Genomic DNA, 15,025 nt, shown 5'->3' on the forward strand with positions numbered 1-15,025 from the left:
TTAGCAGGTTTCAGCCAGTGATTGGGGATGGTTAGCAGGTTTCAGCCAGTGATTGGGGATGGTTGGTTAGCAGGTTTCAGCCAGTGATTGGGGATGGTTGGTTAGCAGGTTTCAGCCAGTGATTGGGGATGGTTAGCAGGTTTCAGCCAGTGATTGGGGATGGTTGGTTAGCAGGTTTCAGCCAGTGATTGGGGATGGTTAGCAGGTTTCAGCCAGTGATGGGGATGGCTGGTGGTCAGCAGGTTTCAGCCAGTGATGGGGATGGCTGGTGGTCAGCAGGTTTCAGCCAGTGATTACAAAAAAAGCAGAACAGCAAGCTGGCTGTTTTTTGCTAGAAAAGCAGCACAGTTAACCCCTGATTGCCTGTAGATATTAACGCCTCCCTTTCCCAGCCAGTGTCACTGATACAGTATTGGGCTGACCATAGACAGCAGTTTCCAGACAGTATTGTGGGAATGACTCCGTTGTCTTCTCCCAGCGCTCCCCACCAGAAGACCGGGATTATTGCCAGTGGCTAGAACGGAGATCAATGATCATCAGCCATAGACCTGTTCAAATCGGGAACCAATGAGGTTCAAACCATATTTGGGCAAGTTGTTGTCGTCCTCTGCTCACTAATGGGTACAACCAATCTGACGGGCTAGTACATGTTGTACCCAAGTTGGTGGTCATCTTGGGGGTACATTCAGCTTGCCCATATGAGGTTTGAACCGAATTGGTTCCTGAGAATTGAACAGTCTATGGCCGGCTTTATCATTGAGCACTATTAGTGTCAGGGTGGGGATAATGGGGGGAGGGGGGGGGGTGATGGTGTGGTAGAGGTGCAATGTTTCCCTGTTATGGGGGCGGCGCAGTACCTTCCTAAGGCTGACTAAAGTAGTGACAGGCAGTGAGTTTGACAAGTCGGTGACTGCTGGGTGTCGGATCCTCCTAAGTTTGCACATCACGGGGGGGGGGGATGCAGTTTTGGCATCTCTGTCCTGGGTGTTGGGTGACCTTGTACCCGGCACAGTTGGTGATCCCCATAGCCAGTGTCAGATTTCCTGTCACAGTCCTGCTAGAAGTTACTGACCCCCCCATTACAGTATAGCTGCATATATAATAGGGTGTGTGTGTATATATATATATATATATATAAACGCTATACACTTGTCTTTTTTACACCAGACATATAGCAGAATGTTTTGTCCTAAATTGATAAAAGGGTGTGGGTTTTTGTGTGTATGTGTGTAATATATATATATATATATATATATATATATATATATATATATATATATACACACACACACACTTTTATGACCAAGTAGAAATGTTTTTTACATCTTTTGGGGGTCCAGAAGTGCTTAAGGGTGTAAAATCTGGTTATCCAGATATAGGGCAGCCACTTTGCACAAGATCGCCTCCCTAGTATGTCATCTGATGCGTTTTTGTTTTTTTGGGGGCATGTGCACCTTAGATGCAGCAAACTAATCGCAGGCCTGATTGTTCAGTGCAACAGGCAGATCGCTGTTCTGACATGGATCCTATGTCTCTGCAAAGTAGGAACACAGATCTCTGCCTTCCTCCTATTTAAAGCACCCCTTCTTCTTTGATCCCCCCCCCCCAACGTTAACTCCTTCCCGGCCAGTGAATATTTTTAGCACTAACTATTCATATTGCTGGTCCCCAAAAAAGTGTCCACTGTGATGTCACTGATCACTGCCATTACTAGTTTTCAAAAATTCTCATCAGTTTAGGCAATCATGGCTTCTGCTACACATTTTCAGTAAACAAAAATCCCAATAAACGTGATTAGTTTGCGCAAAAGTTATAGCGTCTACAAACGGATTTTTTTTACGCTATAACTTTTGTGCAAACTAATCACGTTTATTGGGATTTTTGCTTACCAAAAAAAGTGTTGCAGAAGCCATGATTGCCTAAATTGATGAGAAAAAATTATTCTTTTTTTTTTTTTTTTTGTGCCACAAAAAAAAAACAGGTGATCAAATGTCACTTAAATATTTGTGGGGGGGGCACATAAATTTTACTTGGGTACGGCGTTGCACGATCGCACAATTGGTAAAGTAACAGTGCTGTATAACAGAAAATGGACTGGTCATGGTTGAACTGTATCTAAACACCAAGTCCTTGGATCACCATCGATGCCCAGTAACACTTCTGCCCGTATAGTGACAACTCAACTAACGGTATCGGGATGGCACAGGAAGTGATTTGCCAACATTTTTGGCAGGATCAAGGGGGGAATTTACTTAAAGCTGAGTTCCAGACTTTTTTTTGTATATTTTTTTTTTTTTTTTTTTTTTTAAGCTGCTGACTTTTAATAAAGTCCAGAGTTGTGGGCGCACAGAGCCTCCATTGAAACTGTGGGCACCCGCCAGTGACGGCTGGCCAGGCAATTTTATGAGACCTGTGATGTGTCACAGAAGATTGAGGAGAGGAGGGGGCCCGTACTCGGAAGCAGGAAGTGGTACAAGAAGTCCCACTGAAAACTAAGCACCCACTCCAAAAAAGTGTACATGCCAAATGTGGCATGTAAGGGGGGCGAGGAGTGAAGTTCCACTTTTGGGTGGAACGCCACTTTAAAGTGTTACTAAACCCAGGAGCCTGCAGTCACTAGATCTGCTCTCCCCAGGAGCCTGCATTCACTATATCTGCTCTCCCCAGGAGCCTGCATTCACTAGATCTGCTCTCCCCAGGAGCCTGCATTCACTAGATCTGCTCTCCCCAGGAGCCTGCATTCACTAGATCTGGTCTCCCTAGGAGCCTGCAGTCACTAGATCTGGTCTCCCTAGGAGCCTGCATTCACTATATCTGCTCTCCCTAGGAGCCTGCAGCCACTAGATCCGCTCTCCCCGGGAGCCTGCATTCACTATATCTGCTTTCCCCAGGAGCCTGCATTCACTAGATCCGCTCTCCCCGGGAGCCTGTATTCACTAGATCTGCTCTCCCAAGGAGCCTGCATTCACTAGATCCGGTCTCCCTAGGAGCCTGCATTCACTAGATCCACTCTCCTGGGGAGCCTGCATTCACTAGATCTGGTCCCCCTAGGAGCCTACATTCTCTATAACTGGTCTCCCCGGGAGCCTGCATTCACTAGATCCGCTCTCCCCCGGAGCCTGTATTCACTAGATCTGCTCTCCCAAGGAGCCTGCATTCACTAGATCCGGTCTCCCTAGCAGCCTGCATTCACTAGATCCACTCTCCTGGGGAGCCTGCATTCACTAGATCTGGTCCCCCTAGGAGCCTACATTCTCTATAACTGGTCTCCCCGGGAGCCTGCATTCACTAGATCCGGTCTCCCCGGGAGCCTGCATCTGCTGCCCTTTACTTGCTTTTACCCAGCTCTTGAGGCACTATTTCATCCACTGACACCGATGGGGCAGAGTTCCTTCCAATGACACCAACGGTGGGACACTTTTCCTCTCAATGACACCAAAGATGGGGCTCAGTTCTTCCCAATACAAATTCTGGGTGGACCCTCTGCACACTGCTACACCCTTCCCAGCAAACTATGCAATGAAAAACTGGGATTTTTAGTTCACATATATTGCAATACATGGTTTAAGCCGGCCAACTGCGTCAAAGTAATCCCTTTCTGGCCAGTCGCTAGTCTGCCACTGAAAATGCTAAGGTGGACACAATGCCAACATGGGGCATGAAGACCTAAGGTTGGGGGAGAGCGACTGGGTCCCAATAACACCAGCAATGGGGCACAGTTCCTCCTAATGACACCAACAATGGGGCACAGTTCCTCCTAATGACACCAACAATGGGGCACGGTTCCTCCCAATGACACCAGCAATGGGACAAAACTGAGACTGGGTAGAGAAGGGGTTATGGTGGAGGCTGGGGCCTTTCTAGTTGGCATTGTACATTCCTCCTGCAGGTGGCACTATAACCTAATGGTTTAAGAATTCCTTTGTCAATCAATGGACCAGCGAGACTGACATTACAAATACAGTATTTAGATGGAGGTATTATGATCTATGGAGTCCATGTATAGATACAATAATATATATATATATATAAGACCACCATATAGATTCTGGGTGGTCTGAGTCTATGTATAGATAAAATATTATTATGTATAAGATCACCATATACAGCATGGGCGAAGTCTGAGACTACGTATAGATACATTGTTATTATACATGTTATATGATCACCATAAGCAGAGAGTAGGAAACATTTTGTTACACAGTAGCTATACCAGCAGAAAAGTACATGCAATAGTTTGCTGTACCAGCAGGGGGTGATAGAGCACAGTGAGATGAGTATTGTGCTGTAGCTGAGTCTATTATGATGTTTTATTCAGCACATGAAACTTTGTGTCTTCTATACTCTGACAGTGAGGTCTCCCAGACACTATCCCAGACTCTGTTGCCCAGGGATGGTGAGAACCCCTCATATTGGACACAGCAGGTGCACATACCCAGGAACTCAGCACAGGGATAGCGGGAACCCCACACACCCACTAACTCATCACAGGAATGGTGAGAACCCCTCATAATGGGCACAGCAGGTGTACAGACCCGGGAACTCAGCACAGGGATGGTGGGAACCCCTCATAATGGGCACAGCAGGTGTACAGACCCGGGAAATCAGCACAGGGATGGTGGGAACCCCTCATGATGGACACAGCAATTGTATAGACCCAGAAACTCAGCACAGGGATGGTGGAAACCCATCATAATGGGCAGGTGTACAGACCCAGGAACTCAGCACAGGGATGGTGGGAACCCCTCATAATGGGCACAGCAAGTGTAAAGACCTGGGAACTCAGCACAGGGATGGTGGGAACCCCTCATAATGGGCACAGCAAGTGTAAAGACCTGGGAACTCCGCACAGGGATGGTGGGAACCCCTCATAATTGGTACAGTAGGTGTACAGACCCAGGAACTCAGCACAGGGATGGTGGAAACCCATCATAATGGGCACAACAGGTGTACAGACCCAGGAACTCAGCACAGGGATGGTGGGAACCCCTCACAATGGGCACAGCAAGTGTAAAGACCCGGGAACTCAGCACAGGGATGGTGGGAACCCCTCATAATTGGTACAGTAGGTGTACAGACCCAGGAACTCAGCACAGGGATGGTGGGAACCCCTCATGATGGACACAGCAATTGTATAGACCCAGAAACTCAGCACAGGGATGGTGGAAACCCATCATAATGGGCACAACAGGTGTACAGACCCAGGAACTCAGCACAGGGATGGTGGGAACCCCTCATAATGGGCACAGCAAGTGTAAAGACCCGGGAACCCAGCACAGGGATGGTGGGAACCCCTCATAATGGGCACAGCAAGTGTAAAGACCCGGGAACCCAGCACAGGGATGGTGGGAACCCCTCATAATTGGTACAGTAGGTGTACAGACCCGGGAACTCAGCTCAGGGATGGTGGGAAGCTAACATTCCGCTCCTTGACAGTGAGGTGTGAGGTTGCTAGTCCCTTTGCTCCTGTGCTTCCAGAGACCAAGGGCTAGAGTTAATTCTCTGCCCCAGGAGAGATGCTGGATCCTGGGGAGGACCCTGGTGGGGGCCCCCTGGATAGGCCTCAGCCTGTGGAAGATTCTGGGCCTGGCCCAAGGAAGGATGAATCTCTGTCTGCCTTTAGACGGAGGATTGTGGAAACGCTGAAGCAGATTGAGAAGGAAGAGGAGAAGTTGGGAGCTTTGAAAGCTGAATTCAAAAAGAAAAAGCAGATTTGTGCTAAAGTGTTCAGCAAGAACAGACCGGCTCTGAGGCCTGAATTGAAAGATCTGGAACAAGCTCTGCGGAAGCAGAAAGAATTGGTGAATTCTCTGAAGGAGAATAGTGGAGCATTTAAAGAAAAATACACAAATGAAGAAAGATTTAACCAAATGAGAAGAGGAGCCGCTTCCTGCATGGAGAGTGAGGAGATGCAGGTACAAACAGCAGAGAGTGAGAAAGTGGGCCCGGAGGATGAGCCCAGCTCTTCAACACCTCAGACATCTGCTGAGCCCTCAATGGCGGAGGCCTCTGTCCCCTTCCCTCCCCAGCAATATGGAACATCTGAGCAGGAGGTTGAAGGTTCTGGCATTCTGGATTTCATCAATAAACTGGAGTCCAGTCCAGATTCAGCCCCCCAGGATGGTGAGGAGAAGATGGACACCGTTCCCAGCCCTGTGGAAGAAAGACCTGTGGAGAGAGCAGGTGCAGGTACAGTGTGTGTGCAGGATGGTGGGATCTTTAATGACAATGGAAAAGAGAAGGGGGATGCAGTTCGATAGGCGCGGGCTGCAAAAAGAGGTTACTTTAGGCACCAAAAGGATTTTTTCAAAGATAAGGTTAATTTATACAAAATTTTATAATTTATTTTGAATTTTAAATAATATAATTGACCATGATTTAATCATTAAAAAACCAAGACAATCCATAGAGAATGTCCTTATTCCAAATAGAAAAAACATATATCATGTGAAACAGACCACAGACAGAACATAAATGACATGTTCTGTCTGTGGTCTGTTTCACATTATATATGTTTTTTCTATTTGGAATAAGGACATTCTCTATGGATTGTCTTGGTTTTTTAATGATTAAATCATGGTCAATTATATTATTTAAAATTCAAAATAAATTATAAAATTTTGTATAAATTAACCTTATCTTTGAAAAAATCCTTTTGGTGCCTAAAGTAACCTCTTTTTGCAGCCCGCGCCTATCGAACTGCATCCCCCTTCTCTTTTTGTATATGCTATTCGGTTACGGCGTCAATACCTTAAATAAGGACTCAATAGGGGTAGAATTAATTTAACCCTCTATTTGTGGATTTACCTGCTTTTCTCTTTCTTTCTTCTTTTCTTCTTATGCCGCGTACACACGGGCGGACTGTATGGCGTACTTAGTCCGTCGAAACACATTTCAGCGGACAGTCCGCTCGTGTGTGGACTTCAGCGGACTTTTTCAGCGTGCAGTCCGGCGTACTAAGAATTTCGGATTTTTCGAAATTCTGTCCGTCGTACTTTGGTTTCAGCGGACAATCCGCTCGTCAGTATGCTAGTTCGACGGACTAAGAATGGCGCATGCCCAGAAAGGATTTACACGGCGGAAGGATGCTTTGCTGTGTATTGGACTTCCTATTTCTAGTCCCGTCGTACGTGCTGTACACGTCATCGCGCAAGCTTTCGTCGGACTGTTTGGGTATCCGTGTGTGGTCAAGTCCGTTCAGTGGAAAGTATGACGGACTGTCCGTCGGATTGTATGACGGACTAAGTACGCCATACAGTCCGCTCGTGTGTACGCGGCATTAATTTAATGACAATGGGCCTGCTGTGGGTTGTAATGCTACAGGCAGTCAGCCCAGACCCATCGACAATCTACAGTAAGCAATAACATCTGCTAATAACTGTCAGAGACTTTGCCTGAACCAGGCATAGCGGCTGTTCCTGTGAATGGTGGAGGAGATGCTGGGAGCAGTAGTTCTACAATTCTCCAGGAGTCTACAGCAGCCAAGACTGTGATGGATCCCAGGATTGAAGCAGAGTGTTCAGAGAAGGGGGGGGGAGGTGGGTCCTGAGGGTGGTGTGTCAGGTGTGGTGCCAGTCCCCCTCTCCCAACGCTGCAGGGTTTCTATTGCGGATCGTGGGGGACAGAGGAGTGGGGAAAATAGTGGGGAGGCCGGCCTGGTGGTAGATAAGGGAAGGGAGAGTGGGGGGGGAGGGGGGTGAAGGGGAGGATAGGTGTGGGGAGGCTGGTTCTGGTTTGTCTAAGGATGATATGGAGTGGTTGGAGGATAGGAGGAGGAGGGGCAAAAGAAGCAAAAAAAAGGGGTTTAGTTCCCTTCAATCCTAAAGTTTTGCCTTTGGAAAATAAGTTCAAGGTCCTGTCAGATGATGATGATGATGATGATGATTGGGACCAGTTCAGTTCAGCGTCCTCTATGGATGATGAGTGTGAGGGTGCAACAAAGCGCGCTGGTTCTCCAGGGAGAGGGAGTAGTCAGGCTAAGACACGTCTGCCTCAACTACCCTAATGGCAGTTCCCACTGTGATAAAAGAATGTTGCCAGGTTAAGATCAGTAAGCGCTCGTCATATGGCCTTATTTTTGCTCAGCGAGTTTGATGCTGACATTTTGTTTTTGCAAGAGACCCATCTGAGTAGTCTGGCTGATATACATCTGGCAAAGAAGGAGTGGAGACGTGGTCCCTCATTTTGATCTATTGCGGCTGAACCTTACAGCGGGGTTGCAGTCCTTTTTTCTGGTATGGTAACGTGCCGGCGAGTAATTGAGGTAGAGATTGGGAGATGCATGGTCTTGGACGTCTCTGTAAGGGGGCAGGACTTGCGCCTGATTAACATCTATGGTCCCCAGACAAAGTGGGACAGAAAAAGCCTCTTTACAAAGATTAAGCCTTTTCTTTTTACGGCCCAGCAGGTTATCTTTGGAGGTGATTTCAACACCATTACTAGGTCTAAAGACAGGAGAGGTTTCAGAGATCAGCTGGGCTATGACACCCTTTTTCTCAATGCCATAGTTAGGGAAGCAGGTCTGGTGGATGCGCACATTAAGCGTTGCAGAAACAGCACAGGGTTCACTTTTCAGCGAGGTAGTAGTCAGAGTAGGATACATTTTTTTACATTTTTTTTAAAGGGAGACTCTGCTTTTTCGGCACCTGTGTGTCAGAATACAGTGATCAGAAAACTCCACTGCCCATCTGTGACTCTGAATGCCTCAGACATGCCACCTAGGGGGAGGGGTATCTGGAGATTGAATTTGGCCCTCCTGGAAGACGAGAGAGTAAGACAATCCTTTGAGGATTGTTTTCTAGCACAGGTAACGATCCTAGACTTTTGCAACAGCAAGTCAGAATGGAGGGAGCTTGTAAAACGGCGGACTGTTAGGCTTTTCAAGGCCATAGGAAGAAAGAAGCAGCAAGATAAGTATATCACCTACTAGCGTTTGCGGAGGAAACTTGACCGCCTTTTTTCGAATGGAGGAGATTCTGGGGCGATCTCTGAGGTGAAGCTCCTCCTTAGGAGACATGAATATGACCGGCATGCCTCTTTGGCTCAGGGGAGGGATTACGGGAAATAACATTCGCCTGACCCTTACCAGAACTGTAAACAGAGCGTAGCAGTTAAGACAGTCCATGGCCTGAAGGACAGTACGGGCTCTCTGACGAAGTCTAGGTCAGGGATCCTGGAGGTGGTCAGGTCATACTATGCCGATATCCTGGGAGGAAGGAACCTTGATCGGGCAAGGATGTTGGGTTTTTTGGACTCTACACCAGGACTGGAAAGTAATGTTCCTTTGATGAATTTGACAGATGAAATCACTGCAGATGAGGTAGTCCAGGCTATTGATAAACTGGCCATCAAGAAAACGCCAGGGCCAGATGGGTTGACAGCTGAGTTTTATAAATGTTTTAAGACGATCCTGGCTCCCTACCTTGCGGAGTTTTTTAATAGCTGTTTGCAGGAAGGTTCTCTCCCTCCCTCCATGAGGCAACCTGCAGTGATCCTTCTGTCAAAGGGTAAAGATCCTTCGATGATTGAGAATTGGCGCCCCATTAGCCTTCTTAATGTCGATAGAAAGATACTGGCAAAGTTTTTTTTCTGGCGATTATCACCAGTGGCAGGCAGTTTTTTATCCCACCACCAGCACTGTTCGGTCCAAGGTAGAAGCACTTTCTCAGCAGTGTTAGCTGTCCAGGAGGCCTTGAAGCGTTTTAGGGCTGCTGGTTGGGGTACATTTTTGCTGACATTGGATCAGGCTAAGGCCTTTGATAGGGTTAATCATGAGTACTTATGGCTCCTTCTTGGCAGATATGGCCTGGAGGGGGGTTTCATTGATTGGCTCAAGATTTTGTACAAAGGGCCTGAAAGCTTTCCTCTGGTTAATGGCTGGGTCGGGCAACCCTTTGTGGTCGTCTCGGGTGTGCGTCAGGGGTGCCCATTGAGTCCTCTGTTATATGCATTTGCAATCGACCCCTTCATTAGAAGGCTGGAGAATGGGCCATTGTGTGGGGTACCTTTGGGCATCCCTGGTGAGCCTCCTTTGAAAGTTGTGGCCTATGCTGATGATGTTTTTGTTTTTGTCTCTGGGACTGGGGAGGCGCAGGAGGTGGTCTCAGTGATAACGCAGTATACAGAAGCATCAGGTTCAAAGGTCAACCAGGACAAGTGTGAAGCTTTCTGGTTGGGCGTGGAAGATGAGAGCTTTGTTCTCCTGGATGACTTCCCGGAGCCCCAACAAAAAATGAGAGTTCTAGGCATTGAATTTGGCCCAAGTGACTATGGTCATGCAAATTGGGTGAACAGGCTAGAGAATGCCCATGCCAAGGTGGCAAGCTGGAAAGGTTGGTGACTTTCCTTAAGGGAAAAGGTTGATCTGATCAAGACTTACCTGATTCCGTTTATTTTGTTCTTGTTCTTTCTTGTTTGTATAGTGATATTCAATTATTTAGTAAATATGTTTTATTTATTATGGTTTTATTGTATATATGTTGTTGTTTGTAAGATTTTCCAATAAATAAAATTAACCCCTCACAACAGGTGAGCACAACAGGTGTACAGACCTGACAACTCAGGACAGGGATGGTGGTAACCCCTCATGATGGACACAGCAATTGTATAGACCCAGGAACTCAGCTCAGGGATAACAGGAACCCCACAGACCCACTAACTCATCACATGGATGGTGGGAACCCCTCATCATGGGCAGAGCAGGTGTACAGACCCAGTAACTCAGCGCAGGGATGGTGGGAACTCCTCATAATAGGCACAGTAGGTGTACAGACCCGGGAACTCAGCACAGGGAGAGTGGGAACCCCTCATAATGGGCACAACAGGTGTACAGACCTGGGAACTCAGGACAGGGATGGCGGTAACCCCTCATGATGGACACAGCAATTGTATAGACCCAGGGACTCAGCACAGGGATGGTGGGAACCCCTCATAATGGGCACAGCAGGTGTACAGACCCAGGAACTCAGCACAGGATTGGTGGGAACCCTTCATAATGGGCACAACAGGTGTGCAGACCCAGGAACTCAGCACAGGAATGGTCAACACATGTGAATGATCTCCCCCCATCGCCTGGATGTAATTGGTTCTGTGTGTGTCTGCCTATATAGACTAACTCTATTTGTCATCCCTCATAGTCCTGGTAAATGGGACCAGCTTCTTGTTTCACCATTTCTCCATGGCTCATGCAGACCACCATCCAAGCTTAGGGTCCTAAGGATTGGGTTCCTCCCTTTCCTGTCATGGAGCATTCTACTAGATAAGTGGTCTCCAAACAGTATGTGGCCCTTTGCTTGCCTTTTTTTTGGCCCTTGGGGTGCTATTCCTCTTATTCATACAAGACATTATTCCTCCTACTGACACTAATGGTGGGGCACTATTCCTCCAACTGACACTAACAAGTGGGCACTATTCCTACTAACTGGCAACAAATTACAATACTTAAAGCGGTTCTTCACCCTAAAGGGGAAGTTCCTCTAATCTGATCCCTCCCCCCCTCCGGTGCCACAATCGGCACCTTTCAGGGGGGAGGGGGGTGCAGTTACCTGGATAATCCAGGTATCTGCACCCACTTCCGGGCAGACCGCCGCAGACCCCCGCAGACGCCCCGCCCCCCCGTTGTGTTCTGGGAAACACACAGTTCCCAGGACACAGCGGGGGACCAGAAGAGACGCGCAGCGCGACTCGCGCATGCGCAGTAGGGAACCGGGCAGTGAAGCCGCAATGCTTCACTTCCCGATTCCCTGACAGAGGATGGCGGCGGGGGCAGCAGCGAGACGAGCGATCGCTCGTCATCTGCCGCCGACATCGCTGGACCCTGGGACAGGTAAGTGTGATTTTATTAAAAGTCAGCAGCTGCAATATTAGTAGCTGCTGGCTTTTAATATTTTTTTTTTAGGTGCAGAACCACTTTAAAAATTTCCATAGGCGACGCTTTCAAATTTTTTGCAGGCTACCACTTTAGAGTTACAGAAGAGGTCTAGCGCTAGAATTATTTCTCTCACTCTAATGTCGCGTACACACGATCAAACAAGCGGGTGGAAAAGTCCGGCAAACTCAAGTCGGCCGGACAATCCCCCCGTGTGTAGCCTCCGGCATACTTTTTTGACACAAAAGTACGGCGGACTTAGAAAGTAGTTTTGCACTCCAATCTTCCCACCGGACTCGCATTGTGGCGGACAATCCGGCCGTGTGTGTGCCAGTCCTTTTGAAATGAGCAGACTTTTCCCCCCCAGAGAAAAGTCCGCTCATTTCGAGCGGGTCTCCAGGTAGGCGGGGCCCGCGAAGGAGACATTGCTGGCCCCGCCGCCTGGTATGGACTTAAAGGGGAACCCCAACGCCAAAAAAAATTGGTGTGGGGGTCCCCCCAGGTCCAGGAAAGGGGGGGGACGAGCGAGCCCCCCCCCCCCTCCTGAGCCGTACCAGGCCGCGTGCCCTCAACATGGGGGGTGCCCACCCCAAAGCACCTTGTCTCCATGTTGATGAGGACAAGGGCCTCTTCCCGACAACCCTGGCCGTTGGTTGTCGGGGTCTGCGGGCTAGGGGCTTATCGGAATCCGGGAGCCCCCTTTAATAAGGGGGCCCCCGGATACCGGCCCCCCACCCTATGTGAATGAGTATGGGGTACAATGTACCCCTACCCATTCACCTGAAAAATAAAGTACAAAAAAAAACACAACACACAAGATAAAATAGTTTATTGCACAGCTCCGGGGGTCTTCCGTCTTCGGGGGTCTTCTTGCCGGACTCCTCCGCTATCTTCTTGTAGCTCTTTTGCTAGCGGAGGAGCCCCATTTACATATCTGTGCCTGACTTATATATGCGAGCACAAAGGGATGGGGGTGCTTTAAAAAAATATATATATATTATTTATTACACTGTCCCTTTTTTTTTTTTAATCACTTTTATTCCTATTACAAGGAATATAAACATCCCCTGTAATAGAAATAATGATGACAGGTCCTCTTTATGGAGAGATCTGGGGTCTATAAGACCCCAAATCTCTCCTCTACCTTTGAAAGCAAAAGGTAAAAAAATGATCTTTTGATTTAAAAAAAATAAAATAAAAATGATTACTTTCACCCTAGACCGGAAATGAGACCTCGCTCCAATCTTCCGAGATCATAGAGTTGATCAGAGATGATCTGGTCTCTGTTCACCTCTGTGGCCAGCCGCGCGAACCGTTGGATCGTTTCCTGGGCTCGCCGGTAAGAAAGGTAGGCCTGAGAAACACCGGTGAGTGACGGGTGGGGCTGGGAACTATCCCTCAGCCTCTTAATCAGCCGCTTGGATTGCTTTTATGAAAAACAGAATCGCCGGCTTAAAAAAAAAATATCAGGGTTATGGCTGACGCTTTACACCACTTCAACATATACAGTGTAAACTGTACATATTGCAGTCGGCAAGTGGTAGGATAGCAAATTAGCTTGACTGTGCATTGGAACTGTGTTGGAAAAGCACGCCAAGCTCAATGCATAGGGTGGGAATTGTCTCCAAGCACAAAAATAACAATAATTTTTGTGCTTTTGTGCATAATTGCAGTTCTTACAACTTACAAACTCATCATAGATGCGGCAGGTGATTGAGAAATCTTTGCGCAAGGAACTTTCTGAGAGCATCTGTTCTTACTTCCCCTTTGGATGGTCACACGACCAGAATGAGTCAACCCCTTATGTATCAATAGAGGGATATGTTCATCATTCTGACAGAGCCACGTAAGACAGCAGGCAGGACACCAGTAACCGCATAGACTCAGCGTGACCCAACCCCATTGTCACAAGTGATGGTGGATCTCTTGACTTGTCATCACATGAACCAACCAAGTCATCCTACCATGTGCTATTAGAAGATCTGATGGCCTCGCCACAACACACTCGGAAAACAATTGGTAATCAAAACTCTGCTTCATCATTCTACAAAAATGGAGAGTGTTCAGAATCGCAGTTCCAACCCTTGAAAGTTTTTAGAAAAAAAAAATTCTACCCAACTAGTGAGGAGGCCAGTTCTTCCTTCAAATCTTTACTATAGACTTCTAGAGACCCTCAAAGGAAATATTTACTCCAACAGTGCCTCTAAAACAGTGGTCCCCAAACTGCGGCCTTTTGCTTGCTTTTACCTGGCCCTTGGGGCGCTATTTCATCTATTGATACCAACGATGGGGCATAATTCCTCCCAGTGACACCAACAATGGGGCACAGTTCCTCCCAATGACACCAATCATGAGGCAAAGTTCCTCCCAATAAGACCAATCATGGGGGCTTAATTCATCTCACTGACTCCAAAGATGGGGCATGGTTTACTCCCATTGGTGCTGGGACATTTTCTACTCCCACTGGCCACGATCTGGTCCCCCAAGGTCTGAAGGACAGTAAACTGGCCATTTTGTTTAGAAAGTTTAGATACCCCGATCTAAAACAATGCAAACTGAATGGTGACTCAAATTTCTCATCTGCGGGTTACACTAAAAATCAACAATGAAAGGTTATGAAAAGCAGTTAGTGACGGAGTGGGAGGAGTAGAACACAAAAGGGGCCATGTCGTTTTTATGGCCCCTGCTAAGGGGTTCTTTTATTGAGGGGTTCAACTAAAAAAAGGGTTCTGGGCAAAGGGCTAAATTCACAGGGCAGCAATCACAGGTCAAGGGTGGTAGTAGGGCACAACAAAGAAAAAAAATGGGTGGCAACATGGTACAGCAAGTAATGAGGCCCCAAACAGCATCACGGAACATCAAGGATAAGTCCAGAGTCACAATGATAGCAGTCTGAGGTGCAAATAGGGTTTATCTGGTTGGGGCTACAGACAGCAATACAGAACAGCAGGGGGATAGGTCCCGGGAGCACAGGGCAGAGATCTGGGCATCACAAGGGGCAAACAGCAACAGGATGCAACCTCACAGGACAAGGATCCTAGCCCAGCAAGGGTATCAGGGGCCTAACCTGAGGAAGAATAAGCAAAGACCTGGCACGTATGCCAATCTCCAACATGGGCACGCTAATCTCCTTCCCCCCAGAACAATGACTTCTCCCAC

This window comes from Lithobates pipiens, unplaced genomic scaffold (assembly GCF_037356315.1).
Source record: "Lithobates pipiens isolate NorthernLeopardFrog02 unplaced genomic scaffold, aLitPip1_a1.2 Scaffold_8, whole genome shotgun sequence".
NCBI lineage: Eukaryota > Metazoa > Chordata > Amphibia > Anura > Ranidae > Lithobates > Lithobates pipiens.